This window comes from Plecotus auritus (genome assembly GCF_963455305.1).
Source record: "Plecotus auritus genome assembly, chromosome: 4".
Classification (NCBI taxonomy): domain Eukaryota; kingdom Metazoa; phylum Chordata; class Mammalia; order Chiroptera; family Vespertilionidae; genus Plecotus; species Plecotus auritus.
The window spans coordinates 113,451,498-113,476,497 of NC_137775.1; the positions used below are offsets into that span (position 1 = coordinate 113,451,498).

Below are 25,000 nucleotides of genomic sequence, written 5' to 3' on the forward strand. Positions count from 1 at the left end.
AAAGTACAAGTTTAAGTGGAGTTAAATTGCACCGTGTTCATGATGTGAATATGTGTATCCAAATCAAATTTAAGAATCTTTAGAATCTCTCCAATGTCCCATAATTATTGTAGTAACAGTTCTCTACAAATTCTTAATACAACGAACATTCTCTGGGATGTAAAGCAGTGTCTAAGATGACTCTATATCTTATGGATCATTATCACAGTTTGGTTTGCATGGTGCAGTAAGAATATTTATGATGGAGTAAGTTGGCATAATTTTTACTACTATTGCAGGTCTCTAAACCATTTATGAACTGTAGTCAAGATATTGCCCATTTTTATAAACCATAAAATGCAAAGTTTAACAGTTACCCACAGTTTACATAGAAACCAGTAAAGTGTAACTTTTTGCCTGTCATATTAATCAGTGTAATTACATATTCAACTTTAATTACTGGTGCGTCTGTATTGGCAAGGTTTATACGTTATATTTTATGCAAGACTACGATTCCTATTAATATTTAGCAGCTAACTATATCATTAATTACTCTAAAATCTTTCCCCTACCATCCTTTTAATGGAGCTGAGAGAGTAGATGTATTAAAAATTGATGTTTTGTGAATTTCAGAAATGTGTATAGCACTTTAAAAAATGCCTGGGCTTATTCAATAGGCCAACCATATCAGTTTCTTGTTTACTAAAACGTACAGACTATGGAATAACCTAGAATTCAGGGGGGGAAATCAGAATCTGAAATATATATACAGTATATATATATATATATATATATATATATATATATATATATATCTCATTCAGTTGTTATATTGAATTATAACTTATGTCTATATGTACTTCCTAAAATTAAATGTTATATACTTCCAATTTTAAATTACTGAGGTAAGCTTATTACTTTCTCTCATTTTTATATTTTCTCCACCGATGTTTGAATTAAGTATCTAGTCAAAGATCTGAAAGAGAAATGTGATCTTTATATGTGTCTAGTTTCACAGAATATTATTTTTGTTGACTTTTAAAACATCTTATTCTACTTGACATATTAATGTCTTTCAGATCATGTACCTAATTGCTTTATAGCACTTTTATTCTATCATCTTTTTGAAAAACACACTGTGAACATTAATGTGTTTCATCAGGTTCGAAACCATGACTTTTTCAAAATGGAAAAATTTGTCTTTTGGAAGTGTCTTTAGATGTATTAAATAATACAAAAGCAGTAATAAAACTCGAAGTAGCAAGAATATGAATATATGCTCTTGAGAATAGCAGTACAGTAAAATAAGAAAAGTGAGCAATCAGACAAAAGTTTTCTATTCCTGCTTTATCCTGGAGCCAGGCACAGGGTAGCTGTATGCCTTTTACTTTCAGCAGTTCTCCTGTGTATGCTAATGTTAAAACAATACAATTTTAAAGAGCAAGTAAGAGTTAGAGCCTGTTTCCCCCTGTAAGAAAAGACCTAGTTTAGAGAAATGACATTCATAATAAAAGTATTTAAGCACTTGATACAACTCCCTATTGCTAGGATGCAGAAGATAGTTGTTATAGACCATATATAGAGAACATGTAGAGAAGTATTTTAATGTGATGGTATTAAAATTAATGATGCAATAAACTAGTTTATCAAACATTATCTTTTTAGAACTTAAGATGATATTAGGCTAAATCATGGCATTTTTAGGGTTGTAATATTCCTCATTTGGTAATTACTATTTTAGGGTCTTCATTTTATTAGTTTAGCTACAGTATAATTGTGGAATATGTCAGAGAAGAAAATATTATGTTTAAAATGATATGTAAAAATTGTATATATAATGCCTGATTTACTGCCACTATGGCTTTATAAAATTAAAATGTTCATTTAACAAACTGTACATTTTATGCATATATGAATATTTTTATGTATTTTTCTTAGGGAGATATAAGGAAAAGTTTCCCTCAGCTTATTAGAAATTGATTTCAGAAAAGAAAAATTAGAGGAAGGCCAAATCTTGTCTTTTTCTAACTTATATAAATTATAATCAAACTTTTAATTATCATGCAAAACATTGAATTACATTCATTTTTTAATCTGTCTCTGCTGTTAACGTTTTGTATATAAGATGTCAAATATTGTTGATAGTATTTCATTTCAGTATTTTGTATTTTCATCTTTATAGAGTGTTTAGGAACTTTCACTTAAAGAATGTTAGACATTTTATGTACATTATAAGCCAAAGAAAAATATTATCTAATTCTCTCAATCGAAATTTGGCTGCATATAATTGAATGCACTTCAAAGTACTTTGAAAATTAAACAGAAATGGAAGAATTTTTATGAACCATTTAAAAAGCCTACTTATGTGTCCTGAAATGAAGTCATGGTACTTATTATTGTTGTTTGGGAGAGGGATAGTTATGGGGATGCAATTAGAAACTAGACCCAGAAAAGTCTGGTGGTATCAGTAGTACATGGGCTCTGGTAATAGATTACAGGGGTTCCAATCCCAGATTTAGCATTTAATAGCTGAATAGGATTCACTTTTTCCCTCAGTTCTCTCAGCTGAAAATGAGGTTAGCAATAATACCTACCTCACAGAATAGTTGCAAATGAAATGAGTGCCTGAAGCATAATAATTGCTCTGTGTGTCCCTCATAGTGCTGTGTACACATTTACTGGTTTATATTACCTCTTGTAATACCTGATTGTTATTGTAAATGAGTCTATAAACAATATTAAAATATTTCCCATTTTAATGGCACTTCATAACATAAGCATGCAGTAAGTTTACTAGACAATCACTTTTCTTTTCCTCCCACATCTTCTTATAATTCATGAAGTAAGGTATATGAAGTTTAAACAATATGAGGCCTGACTTCATGGTAGGCATCAGCTAGAGTCAGCAGGATAAGAAATTTTTTATATAAAACTAGAGGCCCGGTGCACAAAATTCATGCATGGGGGAGGGTGTGTGTCTCTCAGCCCAGCCTGCACCCACTCCAATCTGGGACCCCCAGAGGGATGTCCGACTGCCCATTTAGGCCCGATCAAACGGGCAGTCAGACATCTCTCTCACAATCCAGGACTGCTGGCTCCCAACTGCTCGCCTGCCTGTCTGCCTGATTGCCCCTAACTGCTTCTGCCTGCCAGCCTGATCGCCCCCTAACCATTCCCCTGCCAGCCCGATTGCCCCTAACTGCCCTCCCCTGCTGGCCTGGTCACCCCTAATTGCCCTCCCTTGCCAGCCTATTCACTTCTAACTGCCCTCCCCTGCTGAACTGGTCGCCCCCAATTGCCCTCCCCTGCAGGCCTGGTTGCCCCTAACTGCCCTCCCCTGCCAGCCTGATTGCCCACAACTGCCCTCCCCTGTCAGCCATCTTGTGGAGGCCATCTTTGACCACATGGGGGCAGCCTTCTTATGTGTTGGAGTGATGGTCAATTTGCATATTACCTCTTTATTATATAGGATGATGTAATTTAAGGTTGTACACAATTAACAATTCAAAAAGAGAGAATAATATCAACCCAGAATAGGAACTTGTGATATGTGCCTAGAAAACATTATTAGTTTTGATAGGAATTTAGAGTATAAAAAGGAAAATAGAATTTAAAATGTATGAAGTGGGACTAGACTGTGGAGTGTCTTAAATATCAAGCTATGGGTTTTATTTTAGCCCGTATGGAGCCTGTGAATGTTATGAGCTTGAGCTTCATAGTATCAGAGCTATGCTTTAGGTAAAGTAATCTAAAAGTGTACTGAATGAACTATGACTGAATGAAGCTCATGTATAGCAGGATATGCTGGAGGTGAGAGAGACTGGAAGCGGAAGTAATTCTTGTAATATGTAGTATCTGACTTAAGTAGAAGATTGGGTGTGAAGAGCAGAAATTGATACAAGAAGCGCTGTAAAGAGAAATACTAGAACAAGACAACCAATGGAATGCTGAGGACAAAGAAGAAAATTGGGAGAGGTCATAGAAACTTTAAAAACTCATAAAGAACAAGAATGGACACAGGAGGAGAGGTTTAAGAGGGAAAGTGAGGAGTTCAGCATTTATTTGCTGAACCCAAGAACTAAATGTCCTTAAGATTCAGGATAAAACAAAACTGAAACTTTTTTTTTTAGTCTTTCCATTCAACTCCAAAATGGTGAAATCCTATATGGTAAAATATAGAAGGATTCCTGAGATTGATGGAGATGTTTTGAAGCTTTAGAAGAGCAAAATATCTATGGATTAGTGCTTCTTACAAATTATTTTTGGAAAACAAGAGATACCACATTAGCATCCATATTATTTGTTTTGATGCTCCACATTTAATACTTTCCCTCCACTCTAACTTCTACACTTGTAGTACCCCTAACAAAGGCTTTTGCCAAACTAGTACATTTGTTTTGCCTTAACTACTTAGCTTTCTGCTCTTTTCTTTTTTGCTTTTCATCTTCTTTCCCTCATCTAAATTCCATCATTCCTTCAGGGCCTAGTCCTATTTTCCCATGTAAGTTTTCTGTCAGGACCCACACTCTGCTCCTCTTCTGAAGGGCTTATTCCTGGAACTAACACGGTGTGTATGAGAGCATGTCTGTGTTTGTGCATGTGTGGGAGATCATTTTGCACATATCCTTAACTTAAGGACAAAGATGATATTTTAGAGAAATTATAGTATATAAATGCCTAACACCTCATAGCATACAAAGTAAGCATTCAATAACCATCTGATAGTGATTAGGAAGAATTAAGTGGGAGATGACAGTTTAGCTTGAAATGGGTTGACTTCACAAAGAAATACTTACAAGAGTAAAATCCAAGATTGTCTTCCAACTCTGAAGAAGAAGGGATAAGTAAATTCAGTGTTCATCTTTACAAGGGAGCAAAAAGATCTTTCTAAATATTAGTAGAGTACACTTTTTAAATTTTATTTTAATTAGTTAATATATTTTATAACTATCCTAATTTATGTGAATAGAGAGAGGCTGGCCCTTTCATCTCATTTATGATTATCCTCCCAGATCACATTAAATTTTATTTATCTTATTGAAGGTGAATTGAAAAAGAAATAAATATATACTGGGATCAATACAGTATAAATCAATGAATGCTAAGTGGCTTTTAGCAAGAAGTAGGACAGGTTGAAGCCAGGTGAGATAATATAGATTCTAAATAGATTTTTGAAACTTATTTTGTCACGTTTTGATCAATGGATTTTAAAAACCTTGATTTTCTACTGCTATTGAAAGAGTTCTAGAGCCATCATGGTCTGAACAAATACTTCCTTAAGAGTCTGAGCTGAGTACCATTACAATGTATAATATTCTTCCCGTATGTACTTCAGTGCCAATATACCTGATTACCTAACTTTTCAGAGTTCTATAGAATATGGATAAAATTACTTTATATTTCTATTTTATATTGATGTTTGCCTCTTAAAAGAACCACTTAAAGAATTAGGATTGATGATGTGTTCAGGCAGAAATAATTTAAGCGTACTCTCTTTTCCCGTGTGTTCGACTTAAATGAATGAAAAGAGAAGAGAACATTAGGGGTAGACCTGGAAGGTGAACTCCTGCTGGCAGAATCAATCCATTTCCTGTCTCTTTCCAAACCTGAGGCAAAAAGAGAAATTTAATGATGTACCCACCATATTTAGTTTAAACTCAGTTGTTTCTTTCTTATTAAGCAATTGTTTCTCCCCACTCTCAATAAGTTGGTTCAGGTTTGCCTATCTTTCTTTTGTAAAAATGTTAAACACGATTCCCATTTTTTTATTTTCAAATTCTGTTTCTAGAGATCAAAATGAATGTTCTTCCTGAGCTGGTTTTGCATTGAAGGCTTTATACACAAAGCCTTCCCTTGTCATGTTCTTCTCATTTCTGAGGATTAGAGTCTCCTACTGTTGAGTTTTCAGATGAATTCTTGTTTCATGCCTGAATCCTCTTAGCCTCTATAACATTTCAAAGTTATACTTGCTAATATTCTATATTAGTCATTGGTGATTATTATTTCCCCTCTTATTCAAGCAAATATTTGAAGCTTGAGAGTTAATGATCTTCTTTGTAGAATCAGATGTTAATATGGTTCATATAAGACCAGAAAACATATTTTTTATGTCCTTAGAAGCCAAAAATTTAGGGTAAGAAAGTCAAAGGCTCAGGCATCACATGAAATTTGTAGTGCAGTATTATTTCAGGACTGCAATGGAGATTCATCTTTTTGATTAACATGTTGAACACATGCCCCAGAACTTTCTGTACATCGCATGTTCTAGTCATCTTTCCAGCATCCTCTGCCTCTTGAGAACATCAACCGTTGTTATCATTCCAATAAGAAACTTTAGCCTCTCCTGGCAATAATACTTTGTAACCAAAGACATCTAAAAGGGACTTTTAGACTCCCACATTTTAAAACGGTATTGAAAATCTAAAATACATTGTGAATTGTTGTGAAACATAATGAAAAAATTCAAGTATATAATATTACCTTTCTTCTATTCTCTTTGGCTGCCTCAAAACTTAAATTGCTATTTGTAGGCACATGTACAATTGAAAACCCTACACCTTTGGTTGGTGATATTTTATATTAAATCCCTACAGATCTTAGATCTCACCCTCTGTGGACAAAAGCATTTGAAATTGGCTCTGTATTTCAGAGGAAAGCAGTTGAAAGTGACTGACAACTTGAGCGGGTGGAATGCTCTCTCTCATTGTCTAAATGCCTATTAAACTTGCACTATTTTTGCTGATATTTAGATCATTAAGATACATTATGAAGTTCTAAACATAAATACATATTATGTTTTTACAGATTTTTCTAATTCACAACTTGTAACAATTTTTCTATCACACCTTTATTTTTTTCCTACAATTCTGGGCCTCATAATTTTTGTTCTGACTTAATTCCATTTTTATTTAATCTCTAAACATTTTCATTAACTTTGCTAGTTAGCTTTGAGATCTCTCTCCAAAGTGATTGTAGAGAACTTATGATTATGCGAGCTCTTTATCACCTTACTTTTTTTTTAGGTGCTACAAGTGTGGCTCCGTAGCTGTGGTTCTTTTTTACATTATCCCAATCCCCATATGTGGCACCTACAACTCATTCTAGTTCCTCTTAATAAAAAGATCCTCCGAGAGCTGCATTGCCTTCAGCTGAAAAGTGTTATATCCCCACCATGCCAATTGGGGAAACGTGTGGGTTCCTGCAGGGTCTTAAAGGATTTTTCTAGAACTGTATAAATGATATCTGACATCCAATATCTGACTCCCCACAATTTAGGCAAAATGTGTCAGAAAAGTTTTAGCTGACAGTATTGGAGCTTACTGCTTCTGTTTCCTATATAAGGAAGATACTTTGTTAGAGGTATATCTTCATCTGCACTAACACTAGTTGAGCCTCAGAAATGTTCTTTCCATAGGGGTCAAAGAACCATTGAGTGGTTTTTAAAAAATGAATATTGCTATTCGGTATTAATTTTTTTCTATGTCTAGTACCAGGGGAAATGGAAGGTTTTTACATACCTATATGATATTTTAACTTTAGCTTTTGACATATGGCTTGGGAAGTAGATGTGTATTTGGTAAGAAAGGCATTTTATAACCTACTAGAGGCCCGGTGCATGAAATTCGTGCACGGGGGAGAGGGGGGGCCCTCAGCCCAGCCTGCACCCTCTCCAATCTGGGACTCCTCGAGGGATGTCCGACTGCCCATTTAGGCCCAATCCCACTGGGATCGGGCCTAAACGGGCAGTCGGACATCCCTCTCACAATCCAGGACTGCTGGCTCCCAACTGCTCGCCTGCCTGCCTTCCTGATTGCCCCTAACCACTTCTGCCTGCCAGCCTGATCACCCTCTAACCACTCCCCTGCCAGCCTGATTGATGCCTAACTGCTCCCCTGCCAGCCTGTTTTCCCCTAACTGCCCTCCCCTGCAGGCCTGGTCACCCCTAACTGCCCTCCCCTGCAGGCCTGGTCACCCCTAACTGCCCTCCCCTGCAGGCCTGGTCCCTCCCAACTGCCCTCCCCTGCTGGCCATCTTGTGGTGGCCATCTTGTGTCTACATGGGGGCAGGATCTTTGACCACATGGGGGCAGCCATCTTGTGTGTTGGAGTGATGGTCAATCTGCATATTACTCTTTTATTAGATAGGATACAGGCCTGGTGCACAGGTGGGGGCCACCTGGTTTGCCCTGAAGGGTGTCCCAGATCAGGGTGGGGGTTCCCTTGGGGTGTGGGGCGGCCTGGGCGAGGGGCCTGTGGTGGTTTGCAGGCCGGCCACGCCCCCCAGCGACCCAAGCGGAGGCCCTGGTATCTGGGGTTTATTTATCTTCTACAATTGAAACTTTGTAGCCTGGAGCAGAGCCAAGCCTTCTGCTTGCTCCATGGTGGCAGCCATTTTTGGGGGGATTTATGTATCTTCTATAATTGAAACTTTGTAGCCTTAAGTGGAGGCTTGGGCCGGCCAGGGTGTGCGGAAAGCTTGGCTTCCTCCATCGCCGGGGGCAACCCTAGCCTCCTGCTCTTTCCAGCTCCGTGGCTGCCGCCATTTCTGTTTGGGTTTATGTATCTTCTATCATTGAAACTTTGTAGCCTTGAGTGGAGGCCTAGGCCGGCAAGGGCAGGCGGAAAGCTTGGCTTCCTTCATTGCCAGGGAAACCCAAGCCTCCCTCCTGCTCTCTGTGGCCGTGGCCATCTTGGTTGAGTTTATTTGCATATTTGCTCCTGATTGGCTGGTGGGCGTGGCTGGTGGGCGTGGCTGGTGGGTGTAGTGGAGTGATGGTTAATTTGCATATTACTCTTTTATTATATAGGATATTTGTTGGTGGCAAAAATGACACCAATTGGACCTTGGTTCAGCAGCCTTGGTACTTCAGTTCTGGCTAAGAAAGAATTCAGAGCCAAGATTCAAACTATAAGAAAAAGTTTACTTAGAAAGCAACAGAGGTAGAATAATTGAGCTGTGGAAGAAGTGAGGCAGATGACTTGTGAGCCCAGGGAGCAAGTCACAGAGGCAAAAGAAGGACCGTTGCAGCTAAAGAGAAAGAGAGAGGCAAGGAAATGCACCTGGGGAGCGGGGCAGGGAATGAGGCTGGTGTGCTCCTGAGGGAGAGCTGGCCTGGGGCCTCTGTCTTTAAGGCTTTTAAAAGTAGGGGTTTTGAGGGAGGGTCTAAGGAAGGATCTCAATAGAATAGTCATCACCTTTCCAGGTGTGTCCTTTGAGGGTCTTTGTGTCTACTGATTGGGTCAGTACCAGAGCAGGGGGTCATTAGTCAATGCAGCTGATCCTGAGCCATGGCTTCACTTCTGATTTTGCTGCTTTTCTGAACCTAGAACTGAAACACAACTGAGGCCTAGATGTTATCCCCAGGGGTTAATGCCTGAGCGGTGCAAGGGCCTTGCATGGGAGTCTCCTGAGACCACGCTTCAGCCTCTTGTTCTTCCTCCAAGGGGATCTACTGCATGACTAGCAACATGCCAGGGGAGGAAAGGTCAGGGCAGCGTCCAAGCCGAAAGACAAGCAATATAAAAGGTCATGGGGGTTCAAACTGCATGACCAGAGATAGCTAGGAGAGGAAAGGTTACCCTGGGGGTGAGGTCCTTGTTTTCCCAGTTTTGCCTGTTGCTAGGCACCTGGAGCTTTCTGCCCTAGTGACTTTCTGTACCTGGCCCATCTTCCTTGCTCTAATCATATCTGTCTAACTGACTACCACACATTCACTTTATAAAATTGTTTCTTTAACCTTAATCTACCTTTTTGTCATGTTTCTTAAACTTTATGTTATCTTTAAGTGGAACTTTAGAACTGAAGCTTGAAGTCAGATCTGTTAGGATATAAGATAGAATTGTGTACCACATCCTTAATATTGACAATATAACTTAGAAGAGAACATTTTATTATAATTATCTGAAAATAATATTCCATTGCAATTAAACACTGACTGAATATTTAAAGAAAATACAATAAGGGAGTAAAGAGATTTATTAACTACAATAGGATTAAGGTTGTATGCTGATTTTAAGAAGAAAAATTGAAATTTATTTGGCTGTTTATCCTTAGCCAGAGTGAAAAGTATGGAAAATTTAGTAGGGCATTTTCTAATTATATTCTGAAGAAAGCAAACTATACAGGTATATGTGGAATTGAAATATTATTTGTTCACCCCAATTTTTCTATCCCCTTTTAAAAATTGTGGCACATTTCTGGGAGGAGAAATATTTACCTTTTCATCAAGAAATAATCACAATTTTTATCTGTTGAACTGGAGTTGTGTTTCTGAATACTGTCCTAATGGCAGCTATACAGTATACAAACTATTGGCAGCTATATACAAACTATTGCAAATCAAAACAAAGATCAATTAATTCAACACTAGAATTTTTGTGGTAAATGTTATTTTAATTTACAAAAGTGAAAACAATCTTTAAAAATAATAAATTGGCAAGCCATTGAACCATACAAGTAAAGATCTGTCTTATAATTTCTCAATTGATAAATTAATTCTACTTAATTTTAAATATATGGCCTTCTTATTCATTTCTGTAAGAGAATTACATATTTCTCTAATGTGTGATTAAAATTAAAATATAAAATATAGGATTTAGTCTAAGAAATCAGGATTATTTTAAAAGAATAAACAGCTTAAGTAAAATTAAGTAAATAATTTCTTTAGCCTAAGATTGTCATTTTAAAAAGTACTAACAAAATGTTTTCTTTTAAAAGTAACCTTTTCCATTTATAACTGTAGTTTCATTTCTTAGCTTATTTCTGTGATATGTTAAACTAAAATACTTACCCCTCCAAAATTAAAAACGTTTAAGCATAAATTGTTTCTCATTTCAACTTGCCTTTATAACAATGAACATAACAAAACTTGAAATTTTTATAAATCTACCAATAAATTACAAATATAATGATATCATTTTGTGTTTATATACTAGAAGGAAATGAGTAAAATTGAATTTTCACAATCTCCATTCCTTATACAATTTCTAAATTTTACCAGCTTTCCTGTGAAATGTCTTTTTCTAAAAAACTTACTTTAAATTTGTTTTATTTGATGTGATGACATCTTTCAAGATATCAGTCAACAGAAGTTAGCTACTCAGAACTAACAATAAAAATAAAAAATTGAGCCTCATGAAACTAAATTTTTTCATCTTAATAGAGTCTGTGCTTATATTGTGGATTTTATTTTACATTTCAAAACAAAGGTGCTTATGTACTAAGCATGAGGGGCTTGTAATTAGCAAACTAACTATTTAAATAAAAAATGTATGCAAATGTAAATGAAATTGATAAAGTGCAAATCATATACTTTGATTTTTAAATGCTTACATACTAGTTATCATTATTTATTCAACAATTTTGTGGCAAGTACTAAATACTGTAGAGAGTTAAAAGAAAAACTCATCTGAGTATTTCCTTTTAATTAGAAAATTTGATGCTATTTTGTGAAATAGTCAAAACATGGAAATCAATGGACTGCATTAGCCTATAGCAATACTCAGTCTATTCTCATATTTTTAAATGTCATTGACCAACAAGTAGAACATAATAAATAAGAGATAAAGATGAATCCATATAATTTTAAACATTTTCTTTTAGAGTTAATCAGTATACCCCATGAAAGTTAAAGTTATTGAAACTACAATTAGTAGAAGTAAGGATCAAGGAACTTTAAAACCAAGGACTTGAACAAATCTGTATTGAGTGGGAAACAGATACATAGTTTTTCAATACATTTAATATGTTTCTAAAAGTACTCTATATACAAGTTCATGTTACTGGATAAAGATTGTTATATTGGGTCAAATAAAATTAGTTTTCATAGTAAAATTGAACCATCAGGACCTACTGCTATTTCTGAGGATAGGTTTTTTAGTATTATCCAATGAGTAATGTGATATCCTTCAAGTGTGCTAGGGCAGGGAAAAGGTGAAAAGATGTTCTACCAAATTTTTTAAAAGGACTATAGATAAATTTATTTTGATATCTTTCCATCTTTCACTTTATAGTATCCAAATGTTTTGGATTTGCTTCCCTTCCTCATTGAGCAATTAAAACAACAAATATACAGATTTATCAAAATTGCATATATTATGAAAAGTCATTATCTATTTAATTTTTATAATTTTTAAAATATGTTTTTTATTTATTTTAAAGAGAGGAAGAGAAAAAGGTTAGAGAGATAGAAACATGAATGAGAGAGAAACAATGATTGGCTGCCTTCTGCAAACCCCTTACCCCACGCATGTACTCTGACTGAGAATCGAACTGATGACCTCCTGATTCATGGGTCAGTGCTCAACCACTGAGACATACCAACCAAGGCCAGAATGCACTTTTTCTCAACTCTGCATAATGAACATTTTCATATATTTCAAAACCTGCCTGAAGTGACAACCCCCTCCTTCATAGAGCAGTGACTGATGATGTTGCCAGAATTTATCTCACTTCTTTCATTGCACTTTGTCTACTATGGTATGGATCACATTCTGCCTTGTGTGCAGTATTTGTCTTACTCTATTAAACCGAAAAACTCTATGAAAACAGGAACCTATTTCCACATCAGATCCTAGCTTAGTGGTTTGCACATAATGTCTATTGAACTGATTTTATTTCACTTCTGATTTTGTTCATAATTAAAATTTTATCCTTCTAGAAGTTCTTTGATTTAAGTCGCTGACTTTGTACCTCAATTTCAGAAAATAGCAACAGACTTTACATCCCTCCATCACTAAATACTTTCTATCCAATTATCTGAAGAAGTTCCAAATACATTTCTAACTCTCCCAAGTATAAATTATATCAAATTAGGAGGTGGCTATGCCGTCTTTAAGCAGGAAATATAAATTACTGCTTTTCTGTAGTAAATAATAAGTAGTAGATTAAAAGGAATAGTTAAATTATAAATCTTTAGTTTCAAGGGCAGAAAAATGGTTATACTGTTTGAAATAAATTTCTGGATTATAGTTTGAAAGGCTATCCATTATTTGCCAAATGGATAATTTGCTTTAAAATTAAAGATGAAGTTATTTCCGCACCCACTGAAAGGAATATGACATATTGTATCAGGTTTAGAAGAACTATTAACGTGACTATTAAGGGAAACATGTTTATCTTTTATATGTGCCCTTCTGTGCCAATGTGTACTCTTCTGGAATAACACAGTTGCCTGGTAGGTATTAGGTGTTCAATGAATAAATGAATGGCTGGAGAGATTGTCCAATCCAAACTTCATAGACTCCTGTCATAAGATATATTAAAACTAAGTCTACTACTTATCCTTTATTCAAGATCTCACAAATGAGACAATAAAAATAAATCAGTGACTCCACTAGTTTTCTTTTTCTTCCTTGCTCATATTAGAAACAAACAAGCCTAGTAAGTCCTCGATGTTTCAAATGTTTCATCTGTTTGCTCCTATAGACAATCAATTCTATATTTTAAAGTAATTTCTACTTTACTTATTATTAGGGGTTCTACTAAGGACTGCAGTTTAATCTGTAAAATGCCTTAAATCGTTCACATGAGTGGGGGGGAAATGGCATGATGAATATGCAAACCATCCAGCATAGATCTTCTTCAAACCCAGAAAGAGCTTTATCATCTGCATAGTCAACAATTCCCTTTTTGTCCATCAAAACTTGCTCTTACTTTACTGTCTTAAATGATATCCATTGGGATTTTTCTTAGAGGCAAATAATAAATAATCTCTGCCTGCTGTTAACTCTCTGTTGTCACTTAATTGCTGCTTCTCTTAGTACACTTCTGGCTGGCAATCATGTAGTTATTCGAGTACATAGTGTTCCCATGCTGTACTGCAGGCTCTTTGATAGACGTTTAAATGCTCCTACCGTGCCTTATATATAGAAGGTACACAGTAAACTTTAAATTAATTATTGGCAATAGGAGATAATGGTATTATGTTACTGGCTTTTTCAAGTGAGATTGATGCTCTTTATGCCATTTACAGATACTAGAGACTTTACTCAATCCATACTATAAAGGAATGTTTGGCAGAAAAAATGTATTATCTCGCAGGCTTATATATATATACTAGAGGCCCAGTGCATGAAATTCATGCATGGGAGTGGGGGTGTGTCCCTCAGTCCAGCCTGCACCCTCTCCAATCTGGGACCCCTCGAGGGATTTTTGACTGCCCGTTTAGGCCCTATCCCACTAGGATAGGGCCTAAACGGGCAGTCGGACATCCCTCTCACAATCCAGGACTTTTGGCTCCCAACCGCTCACCTGCCTGCCTGCCTGATTGTCCCTAACCACTTCTGCCTGCCAGCCTGATCACGCCCTAACCACTCCCCTGCCAGCCTGATCAACGCTTAAGTGCTCCCCTGCCAGCCCAATTGCCCCTAACTGCCCTCCCCTGCAGGCCTGGTCACCCCTAACTGTCCTACCTTGCAGGCCTGGTCACCCCCAACTGCCCTCCCTTGCCAGTCTGGTCACCCCTAACTGCCCTCCCCTGCTGGCCTGGTCACCCCTAAATGCCCTCCCCTGCAGGCCTGGTCACCCCTAACTGTCCTACCTTGCAGGCCTGGTCACCCCCAACTGCCCTCCTCTGCAGGCCTGGTCACCCCTAACTGCCCTCCCCTGCAGGCCTGGTCACCCCTAACTGTCCTACCTTGCAGGCCTGGTCACCCCCAACTGCCTTCCCCTGCTGGCTCGGTCACCCCTAACTGCCCTCCCTTGCCAGCCTGGTCACCCCTAACTGCCCTCCCCTGCTGGCCTGGTCACCCCTAAATGCCCTCCCCTGCAGGCCTGGTCACCCCTAACTGTCCTACCTTGCAGGCCTGGTCACCCCCAACTGCCCTCCTCTGCAGGCCTGGTCACCCCTAACTGCCCTCCCCTGCAGGCCTGGTCACCCCTAACTGTCCTACCTTGCAGGCCTGGTCACCCCCAACTGCCTTCCCCTGCTGGCCCGGTCACCCCTAACTGCCCTCCCTTGCCAGCCTGGTCACCCCCAACTGCCCTCCCCTGCTGGCCTGGTCCCCTGTAACTGCCATCCCCTGCTGGCCTGGTTGCCCCTAACTGTCCTCCCCTGCCAGCCATCTTGTGGCAGCCATCTTGTGTCCACCTGTGGGTGGCCATCTTTGACCACATGGGGGCAGCCATCTTGTGTGTTGGAGTGTTGATCAATTTGCATATTACCTCTTATTAGATAGGACTAGAGGCTGGAGCACAACATTTGTGCACTGGGGTTGGGGGAGGGTTTCTTAGCCCAGCCTGCGCCCTTTCACAGTCCATGAGCCAAGGGGAGCAGGCATAAGCCACCAGTCGGACATCCTTAGCACTGCCGCGAAAGCAGGCCACTGTGCTCGCCAGCTGTCAGCCTGGCTTGTGGCTGAGCGGCACTCCCCTGTGGGAGCGCACTGACCACCAGGGGGTAGCTCCTGCGTTCAGCATCTGCCCCCTGGTGGTCAGTGTCCATCATAGCGGCCAGTTGTTCCGCTGTTCAGTCAATTTGCTTATTACCCTTTTATTATATAGGATTGCTATTTCTTTTAAAATTTCCATTTTTTTAGTCTACTTTTAACTAATCTATTTAAGTTTTCTCCAACATACAATATATTATTTGACTGCATAAGCTTGATGTGCATAACAGATATGATATAGGCCTGGGCCATTCAATGCATGTATGTTAATGATTTTAATGACAAGGTAATGATGAGGTCTGGGATTGATGGGTGAGGAAAATAAGTGTAGGGACTCTTTACAGAGCATTTCAATGATGGCCATTCTACTTTGAAATGTACTTTTTTCTGTTGATTCAAAAGTGATCTGAGACATGACCTGGGCTTTTGGCTTAGTGCTTTTGTTTTCAATAAATAATTCTTTGGGATAATTATGGTATTATGAGGAGTACATATATGTTTGTTTTATGACTTTCCTATTATAGTAATACAAATCTCTTTTTGCGAGAAGGGCTAAAATATTTGTAGAGCTAGTTAAGCTCATATAATATTTAAAACTTAATTCATGTATTTATACCATACCTTCTTCCTTAAAGGATTTAAGGTTGTGATTACATCATGACTGTCTCTACCATTTATTGATCACTTATGACCCAGGTACTGTTCCAAGTAGTTTTCATATGTAAATAATCATTTAATCCTCATAACAGCTGTTTAAAGTAGGCACTTCATTATTCCTGCTTTAAGAGTAAAGAAACAGAGTGACAGAGACCTTAAGTAACTTCCCCCAGGCCACATAGCTAAGAGTAAAGGAGGCAGGATTCAAACCCAAGCATTTTATCCGCTATATTCTTAAACAATGTATTAGCCACTTAACTGTGTGACTGAAGTGTATGAATAAGGTGCCTAAACTCTTCAGTATTATTTACACTACACTTACAAGTTAATAAAAATATTGAATACGTAAACCTTATTGTATTAAATCACACCCCAGTAATTAAAATCTTTATATTATTCTACTAGAAAAGGAGATGCATAGGAAGACCTGGTGAGCACTCAGTAGAGAGGGAGTTTCTTTAAAGAGATTTCTTTCTTGTATTTGAATTGTCAGAGTTTTCTTTGGTGAAGGGGAGCATTTTTCCTAGAAAAATATCTAATTATCCTTGTAACACATGGTACCTTGAAGAATTTGGAAAAATGAACACTGTAGAGATAGCCACTTTTTTTCCTGGAAATAAATTAGATGACCTTCATATTCTGTAATGGGGCCAAGGAGGGAAAGACACTGCTAATGGCCACAGAAGAGACTAATTTCTCATTCATCCTGCAGCCCACCAAACGCATGTTTTCTTTGTGTTCTGTTTCTTTTGAGTTTGTACAACAGGACAAGGGAAAGCATGGAGTCCTTTGAGATTCAAAAATGAGAAACCTAATGTACATAGAGACAATCATGGTAGAATTTTATTTTTATTGAAAAGACTTCCACTTATTTATAGGCATGGGTAGTTGGGATGCTTCAACTTTTCTTTCTACTTTTTTTTTTCTTTCTTAAACATTGTTTTGATGGCAATCAAATATTGAAACCTAAGCATTAATAATTATTGGCTTTGGTTTTAGCTTATTTTAGTAAAGAAATTTTATTTACATCTGTCCTGGGTCTGATACCTTGTTCACAAACTAACCTGATGGGAAGGATCCCAAGAATACTTAATTCCAGAGAGAGAGATATTTTTTTTAGAATTAATGCAAATGAAACTATGACTTGATTGCACATCATTTATTCAGTCAACATGTACTTACTAGGTGCTTGCTATGTGCATAGCTCTCCTAACCTGTGACGTTCATAGTCTAGTTGGCAAGACCCAGTCCAGCCACCACTAGACAGTTGAGTACAGTACTTGTGAAAAAGGGGACACAGGATAGCAGGAATAACAAGGTTCCAAGAAACCGTGTACTTATCATACCCCTTGGAAAGTCACTCATTTCTTGTCTATAGAATAGGAACATGGAATGAAATTATGTTTGATACAGTGTTAGATTCAAAGATTTCAAAGTATTGAGTATCAGAATGATCAAGAAAAAATGCTTTGGTGTGTCAGAGTAGCAGATCAGCCCAAGCTGGAAAGGTCAAACCAAATCTTTAGAAGTAGATAAGATATAAGTTGGTCTGGCTCTTAAATGGCAGACAGGGTATGCATAGATGGTAGAAAGACCAGAAGGGAACTTCAGGTTCTGTGAACAGAGGGTTGAAAAGGGAAGTACAGACTAAGTCAGCATGAAATATCTTGGAGTAGGAGCTGAACATGATGTTTTAAGGATGATATTTTGAGTCTGGAATTTAAGTTACTCAGAAGTACTTATATACATGGGTAGTTTGAGTCCTACCTATTAATAATGGCTGTAGGGTTAAGGTTTTAACTTAATCCTGTGTCATCCCCTGTGTCTCATTTCAGACAGATTTTTTTTTGCAAGTCAGTGAAATAATGAAATAAATAAATTTTGTGCATATTGAAATTCTCTGAGAATGCACCTGAACATACCTTTATAGATATCCTTTTAAAAAATTATCTCTGGGTGTTTTAAAAATAAATTGTTATTCCTCTTTATCCAACTTGAGACTTTCCCACAGGATATTTATGCAAATTAAATACAGACAAGAAAGGTAAACACAAATGAATCAGATACTCATAATATGGCAGTGTTCTAATTGAGGGGACAATGGAAGTGGAACAGGGGATTAGAAACTGAGTCAGAGTAGGGAGAACTCCTAGGTTTTCTCAGTGCCCTGAGAACATTAAGATACACCAACTACATAAGAGGTCAAATCTAAATTATAAGATGCCCAAACTAATGATAATTGGTTGGAGTGCAATCCCATAAAACAGTGTCAAATATCTGTGTATATCTTGCAGCTTTTTAATATCTGTTTTAAAATATTCAGCCATTTAACCTTGAAAGTTTTGATTATTCATGGGTCATGTATGAGACCTAATTAGGAAAAAAGTGCTGTTATATTAACCTTAAGAGTTTATTCTAATTATTTTCATAACTTTGAGTTTTCCATTCACTCAAATGTTCTGAGTCCCAGATTGAACCTGGAAAACCTAAAATTATAAAATTCAACTCATAATGATTATTAAATCAAAATGTCATTTTTAAAAATAAGAGTCATTAAGTGAATATAAAATTTCACAAGTAATCTTATTAGAAGATTTGATTTTCTATATATTAGAGAGTACTTTGGGAATATTAACATTAAACATTTAATAAATGTTTAAAATTCTGGACATGTCTACATAATACCATAATAACCAGTTGGTTCATCAGTCATTTTACTGAAACTATTGGCTACTTCAATGAAGCATATAGTCAAAGTAGTTGAATTCAATTGGTAGATATTTTAGTCAAAATAGTTTCTTTTGTCTTTAAAATGATCCTCAAAAACAGTTTTTATGATTTCAGGCTTTTACTATTCTGAAATCACCTGTGTATATACTCACACGCGTGCGCACACACACACACATACATAGACAGCACCTGATCCCCCTGCCTACCTCTCTGGTATGTATTTTCCTAATTGCACCTTTCAAGTTTTCTAATTGACTGTGTAATCTTTAATTAGTTTATTCATCATGTAAAATAGTATCTACAAACTAGTCATGTGCATATATTAGATGTTTTACTTTTTAAATTTATAAACTTTTCTTTAATCAATAACAGTTTTTTGAGGGGACTACAATTTTATTTAGTAACTAGAGGCCTGGTGCATGCATTTGTACACAGGTGGAGTCTGTCTGGCCCACCCCGATCAGGAAGGGGGGGCAATCAGGAGTGGGGCTGGCCAGGGGGAGGGACCACAGGCAGTTGGCCAGCTGGCCCCACCCCCTGGTCGAACTCCCAGTCGAATTCTGGGTCAAGGGGACAATTTGCATATTAGCCTTTTATTATATGGGATTTCTCTTGCAGGACAGTTTCTCTTGGAAATTTAAAACAACAGTGGTTTTCCTTTCAATAATAGTACAGTGCTATGGATTTAATGCAACTTTTTATACATGTAAAACTTAAGCACAATAAATTCTGTTTCATTAAATATCAATGACAGACCCTCTTCTTGAGTTTCTATTTGTATTGGCTACAATAGAATTTCATGATTGACCCCACTGAATGCAGTAATCTATAATAATAAAAGTGCAATATGCTAACTAGACCAGACAGCCGAACAACTTCCTGGACGTCATTCTGGACGTCCTTCTGGACAAAGCAGCAGCAGCGGGGGCTGAGGCAGAGGTGGTTAGGGTCGATCAGGCAGGCAGGCAGAGTGGTTAGGGGCAATCAAGCAGGCTTGTGAGTGGTTAGGGGCGATCAGGCAGGCAGGCAGGCGAGTGGTTAGGGTCCTGGATTGCAAGAGGGTGCAGGCTGGGCTGAGGGGACCCCCCCCCCATGCACTAATTTCGTGCACCTGGACTCTAGTGATCTTATAAAGGCCACTTTCCATAGTCTCCAACCTTTGTGAGTAAACTATACTTAGAACTGAGAGCTTAGAGTTGATCATAGCTTGGTATAGTGGAGACACTGGGGAAATTTCAGAATTCTTTGTCCATGCATGCAAAATATGAAAATAGTTACAGGAGCATCACCTTGAATTGGCTTTCTGAACTGTCTTTCTGCTATTTTTTTATAAACCCAAGTACTTCTCTGGAGATAGTTAGACATATGATCAGAACAAGGATGGTGGGCCAGGTCCAGACAGTCACCAGGGTGGAAAGCCCAGGGTGCCTAGTCACTAGCAAAACTGGGAAAATAGGGATCATGCCCCCAGAGTAACCTTTCCTCCCTTAGCATATCATTGCTCAAGGAGTTTAGACCCCCTGTGCTTTCATATCGCTGATCATGCAGCTTAGACCCCCTGCCCTTTCATATTGCTGATCATGTGGTTTGGACTGACCTCTTCTTCTCTGATGTTGCTGGACATGAATAGACCCTTTAGAGGAGGAATAAGGGGCCAAAGAGTGGCCTCATGTGACTCCCATGCAGGCCTTGGCATGACCATTCCTGTAAATATGAACCCCAAGGGATAACATCTAGGCCTCAGTTGTGTTTCAACGCTAGGCCCAGAAAAGCAGCAAAACCAGGCAAGCAATGCCATGGCTGACCTCAGGACCAGCTGCATTGACTAATGCCCCGCTTCCCTGGTGCCACCAGTCAGTGTCCTGCCAGTGGAAATCATGTTCTTTTACGGAGTCTCAAGGAAAGCATTTCAAGAGAGCAATGCTTGGGAGGTTGTAGATTGATAAGATTTATTTGGGTGGAAATAGCAGGCTGTCCCCAGGTTTCCAATGTTTCATTTCTGTCCATCCTGCTGTGGAAAACTCCCATCTTGTATTCATAGGGCCAGAAATAAGACCACCAGCCACAAATTCTGTGCCATATTGCAGCCTAGTCCTTTGGAGCCAGGCCCGGGCAGCTGCTAGACTCATATGGCTGCTATGAAATGTATGAAATGAATGAGCGTACAGGGTGAGCACATGTTGCTGAGTGAACGAGAGAGAGAGAGAGAGAGAGAGAGAGAGAGAGAGAGAGAGAATGTCTTTGTTGAGCAGGTTTGGGAAGGACCAGAAACTTTTTCAAACTAACCAATCAACTTCCCAAGCTTTCATGGGCTTTTGATGGGTCCAAGCCCTAACCAATCTATTTTTTACATTTTCCAGGGTTGTGTCTCTTATCCAATCCAATCCTTTTCCCAGGCTAGACTGACTGGCCTCTGTGGTCGCCATCTTGGCTTCTGCTGTGCATGTGCTCACCTACCCCCACAGTCTGGGCAAGTGGGAGAGGGAGATTGAAAAGCAGTCCTTCCTTCCTATAGTGTGGAGAGAGGGGTATTAATCTCCTTTGTGGGGCAATGTTCTGATCCCCTGAAGTTTGTGAAGCTGTAGCATCCTAGTTAAGCAGGGTTATGCTACCTAATTGATTATAGTTAATGTCTGATTTCCTTTGTTCCCTTCCTTTATTAATAACTCGCTACCAATGCTAACATTTGGAGACCACAACCCTAAAAGGACACATGCAAAGCTGATGTATATTTTATTGAGAAGCTCCCTTGGGACCTCCTCTAAAATCACCACCCTTAAAAGCCCTTAGGATGTAGGACCCAGAGTGATCTCTTTCCCAGGAACATGCCTGTGTCTTCCCCTCCTGGTCCCCATCCCCCCAGACCACTACCTTTACCTTTCTTTCTCCTAAGCTCCAAGGACTCTTCTTTTGCCTCTGTAACTTGTTTCCTAAGCCCATTTCCTTTCTGGGTCACTTCGTCTACCTCTGTGACTTTCTAAATAAACTTTTGCTTGTAGTTTGAGTCTTGGCTCTGAATTCTTTCTTAGCCAGAACTCAAGTACTGAAGTTACTGAACTGAGGTCTGGTATGACTCTACCAGGCTACACTTCTTTAATAAAAGTTACAATGTTCCTCACTACTATTTACTTTTAAAATAATTAATAGAATTTCTAGGGGAAAGATTAGCTGCTTAAGCAATCTACTCACCAATAATGTTGTCATAAGATGGACCATGATGGGAATAGAAGGATCATACCTCAACATAATAAAAGCTATATATGATAAACTCATAGCTAACATCATACTCAATGGGCAAAAACTAAAACCATTTCCCCTAAGAACAGGAACAAGACAGGGATGCCCACTCTCACCACTCTTGTTCGACATAGTACTGGAAGTATTAGCCATTGCAATTAGACAAGAAGAAGAAATAAAAGGCATCCAAATTGGAAAAGAAGAAGTAAAGCTGTCCTTATTTGCAGATGACATGATATTGTACATAAAAAACCTAAAAGACTCCATAAAAAACCTAATACACTTAATAAATGAATTCGGCAATGTAGCAGGATACAAAATTAATGCCAAGAAATCTATGGCATTTCTATACACCAATAGTGAACTTACAGAAAGAGAGACTAAAAAAGCAATCCCATTTACCATCGCAACAAAAATTAAGATACCTAGGAATAAACTTAACTAAGGAGGTAAAGGATCTATACACAGAAAACTACAGGACACTGAAAAAAGAGATAGAGGAAGATGTAAACAGATGGAAGAACATACCATGTTCATGGATTAGGAGAATCAACATCATTAAAATGTCCATACTACCCAAAGCAATCTATAGATTCAATGCACTCCCCATTAAAATACCAATGGCATATTTCACAGACCTAGAAAGAACCCTCCAAAAATTCATCTGGAGTAAAAAAAGACCCCAAATAGCCACAGCAATCCTGAGAAAGAAGAACAAAGTAGGTGGGATCTCAATACCAGATTTCAAGCTGTATTACAAAGCCACTGTTCTCAAAACTGCCTGGTACTGGCACAAGAACAGACATATAGATCAATGGAATAGAAAAGAGAACCCAGAAATCGACCCAAATCACTATGCTCAATTAATATTTGACAAAGGAGGCATGAACATACAATGGAGTCAAGGCAGTCTCTTCAATAAATGGTGTTGGGAAAATTGGACAGATACATGCAAAAAAATGAAACTAGACCACCAACTTACACCATACACAAAAATAAACTCAAAATGGATCAAGGACTTAAACATACAATGAGAAACCATAAAAATACTAGAGGAATCCATAGGCAGAAAAATCTCTGACATATGCCGAAGCAATTTCTTCACTGATACTGCTCCTAGGGCAATGGAAACTAAAGAGAAAATAAACAAATGGGACTACATCAAAATAAAAAGCTTTTGCACAGCAAAGGAGACCATCAATAAAACAACAAGAAACCGGAGAAACCAAGATGGTGGCATAGGTAAGCACCTAAACTGCTGCCTCACACAACAATTTCAAAACTACAACTGAAAGACAGAATGGACACCATCCAGAACCACAGGAAAGCTGGCTGAGTGGAAATTCTACAACTAGAAGGAAAGAGAAAAGCTCACAGAGAATTGGAGGTACGGCAAAAGGTCTTTGTGCATGCAGAGAGGAAGGGCGGCTGAGAGCCTGGCTGACTTTCTCGGGTGGGAGGGGGAAGGAAGCCCCCGACTTCACTGAACCCCAGTTCCAACTGCACTGAACCCCAGTTCCAGGCGAAACCCCATGGACCCAGGCTCATACAGGGGGAGTCTGGACTGTCAGGTAGGGAGAAAGGCACCTGGAGACTCGGAGACCTGGGGGAGACCTGGGGGAGCCCCAGTGGGTAGGAGTCTGGAGGCGCGCGCGCCAGTGTGCACAAAGACTACGGAGGTTGCCACAGGCTTTCCCTAGCAGAAGGGAGTCGAAAGCTCCTGACTGCACTGAACCCCAGTTCCAGGCGAGCACCTGGGAACCTATGCTCTTACGCGGGGGAATCTGGACTCTTGGGTGGAGGCTCAGGAGCCAGGGAAGGCAGAGGTCTGGAGGCGCACGCGCCAGTGCACACAAAGACTGCGGAGGTTGCACAGGCTTTCCCTAGTGGAAGGGAGTTGGAAGCTCCTGACTGCACTGAGCCCCAGTTCTGACTCCACTGAACCCCAGTTCCAGGAGAGCCCCTGAGGACCCATGCTCTTGCGGGGGGAATCTGGACTCTTGGGCGGAGACTCGGGAGCCAAGGAAGGCAGAGGTCTGGAGGCACACACGCGCAACAGCAAGGCTGACGGGAAGCCAAGACTGTCTGCTCCGCCCTGAGACTCCGCCCCATCCAAGCTGAGCACAGAGGCTTTGGCAATTTGGCAAGTCTAATCCTGTAAGGCTGTCTCCAGCACCGAACTTCTCCCAGCGTAGACACAGCTGATCCTCACAGCCAGCTGGCCTGGAGGTCAATTCCTCCCTGTGATACCAACAACAATCAAGACTTAACTACAACAAGGCTGTACACACAGTCCACAAAGGGATGCACCAAGAGTGTCCACCTCACGTTAACTGGGGAGGCCGACGCACTGGGCCATATAGGAAACCTAGCACACAAAGCTACCCTACCAACTCAGGGAAGCAATGAAAATGCGGTGACAAAGAAACAACACAAACGAAAGAAATGGAGGAAAACAAACAAATGGATATAGAATTCAAAACCACGGTTATAAGGCTTTTCAAGAATATCCTAGAAAAGGCCAATAAATATAATGAGACCCTCGAAGATATGAAAAAGGACCAACTAGAAATTAAATATACACTGACTGAAATAAAAAATATTATACAGAAACCCAACAACAGACTAGAGGAACACAAGAATCAAGTCAAAGAATTGAAATACAAAGAAGCAAAAAACACTCAACCGAAAAAGCAAAAAGCAAAAAAAAATCCAAAAAGTTGAAGATAGTGTAAGAAGCCTCTGGGACAACTTCAAGCGTACCAACATCAGAATTATGGGGGTGCCAGAAGAAGAGAGAGAGCAAGATACTGAAAACCTATTTGAAGAAATAATGACTGAAAACTTCCCCTACCTGGTGAAAGAAATAGACTTACAAGTCCAGGAAGCGCACAGAACCCCAAACAAAAGGAATCCAAAGAGGACCACACCAAGACACATCATAATTAAAATGTCAAGAGCAAAAGACAAAGAGAGAATATTAAAAGCAGCAAGAGAAAAACAGTTAATTA

At 38.9% G+C, this 25,000-nt stretch overlaps 1 protein-coding gene across 4 annotated transcripts in view; it reads left to right on the top strand.

Annotated features, from left to right (window-relative positions):
• FOXP2 (forkhead box P2) overlaps positions 1-25,000 on the top strand; it is a 751,705-nt gene that overhangs the window by 719,858 nt on the left and 6,847 nt on the right. The gene's annotated exons all lie outside the window — the stretch shown is intronic.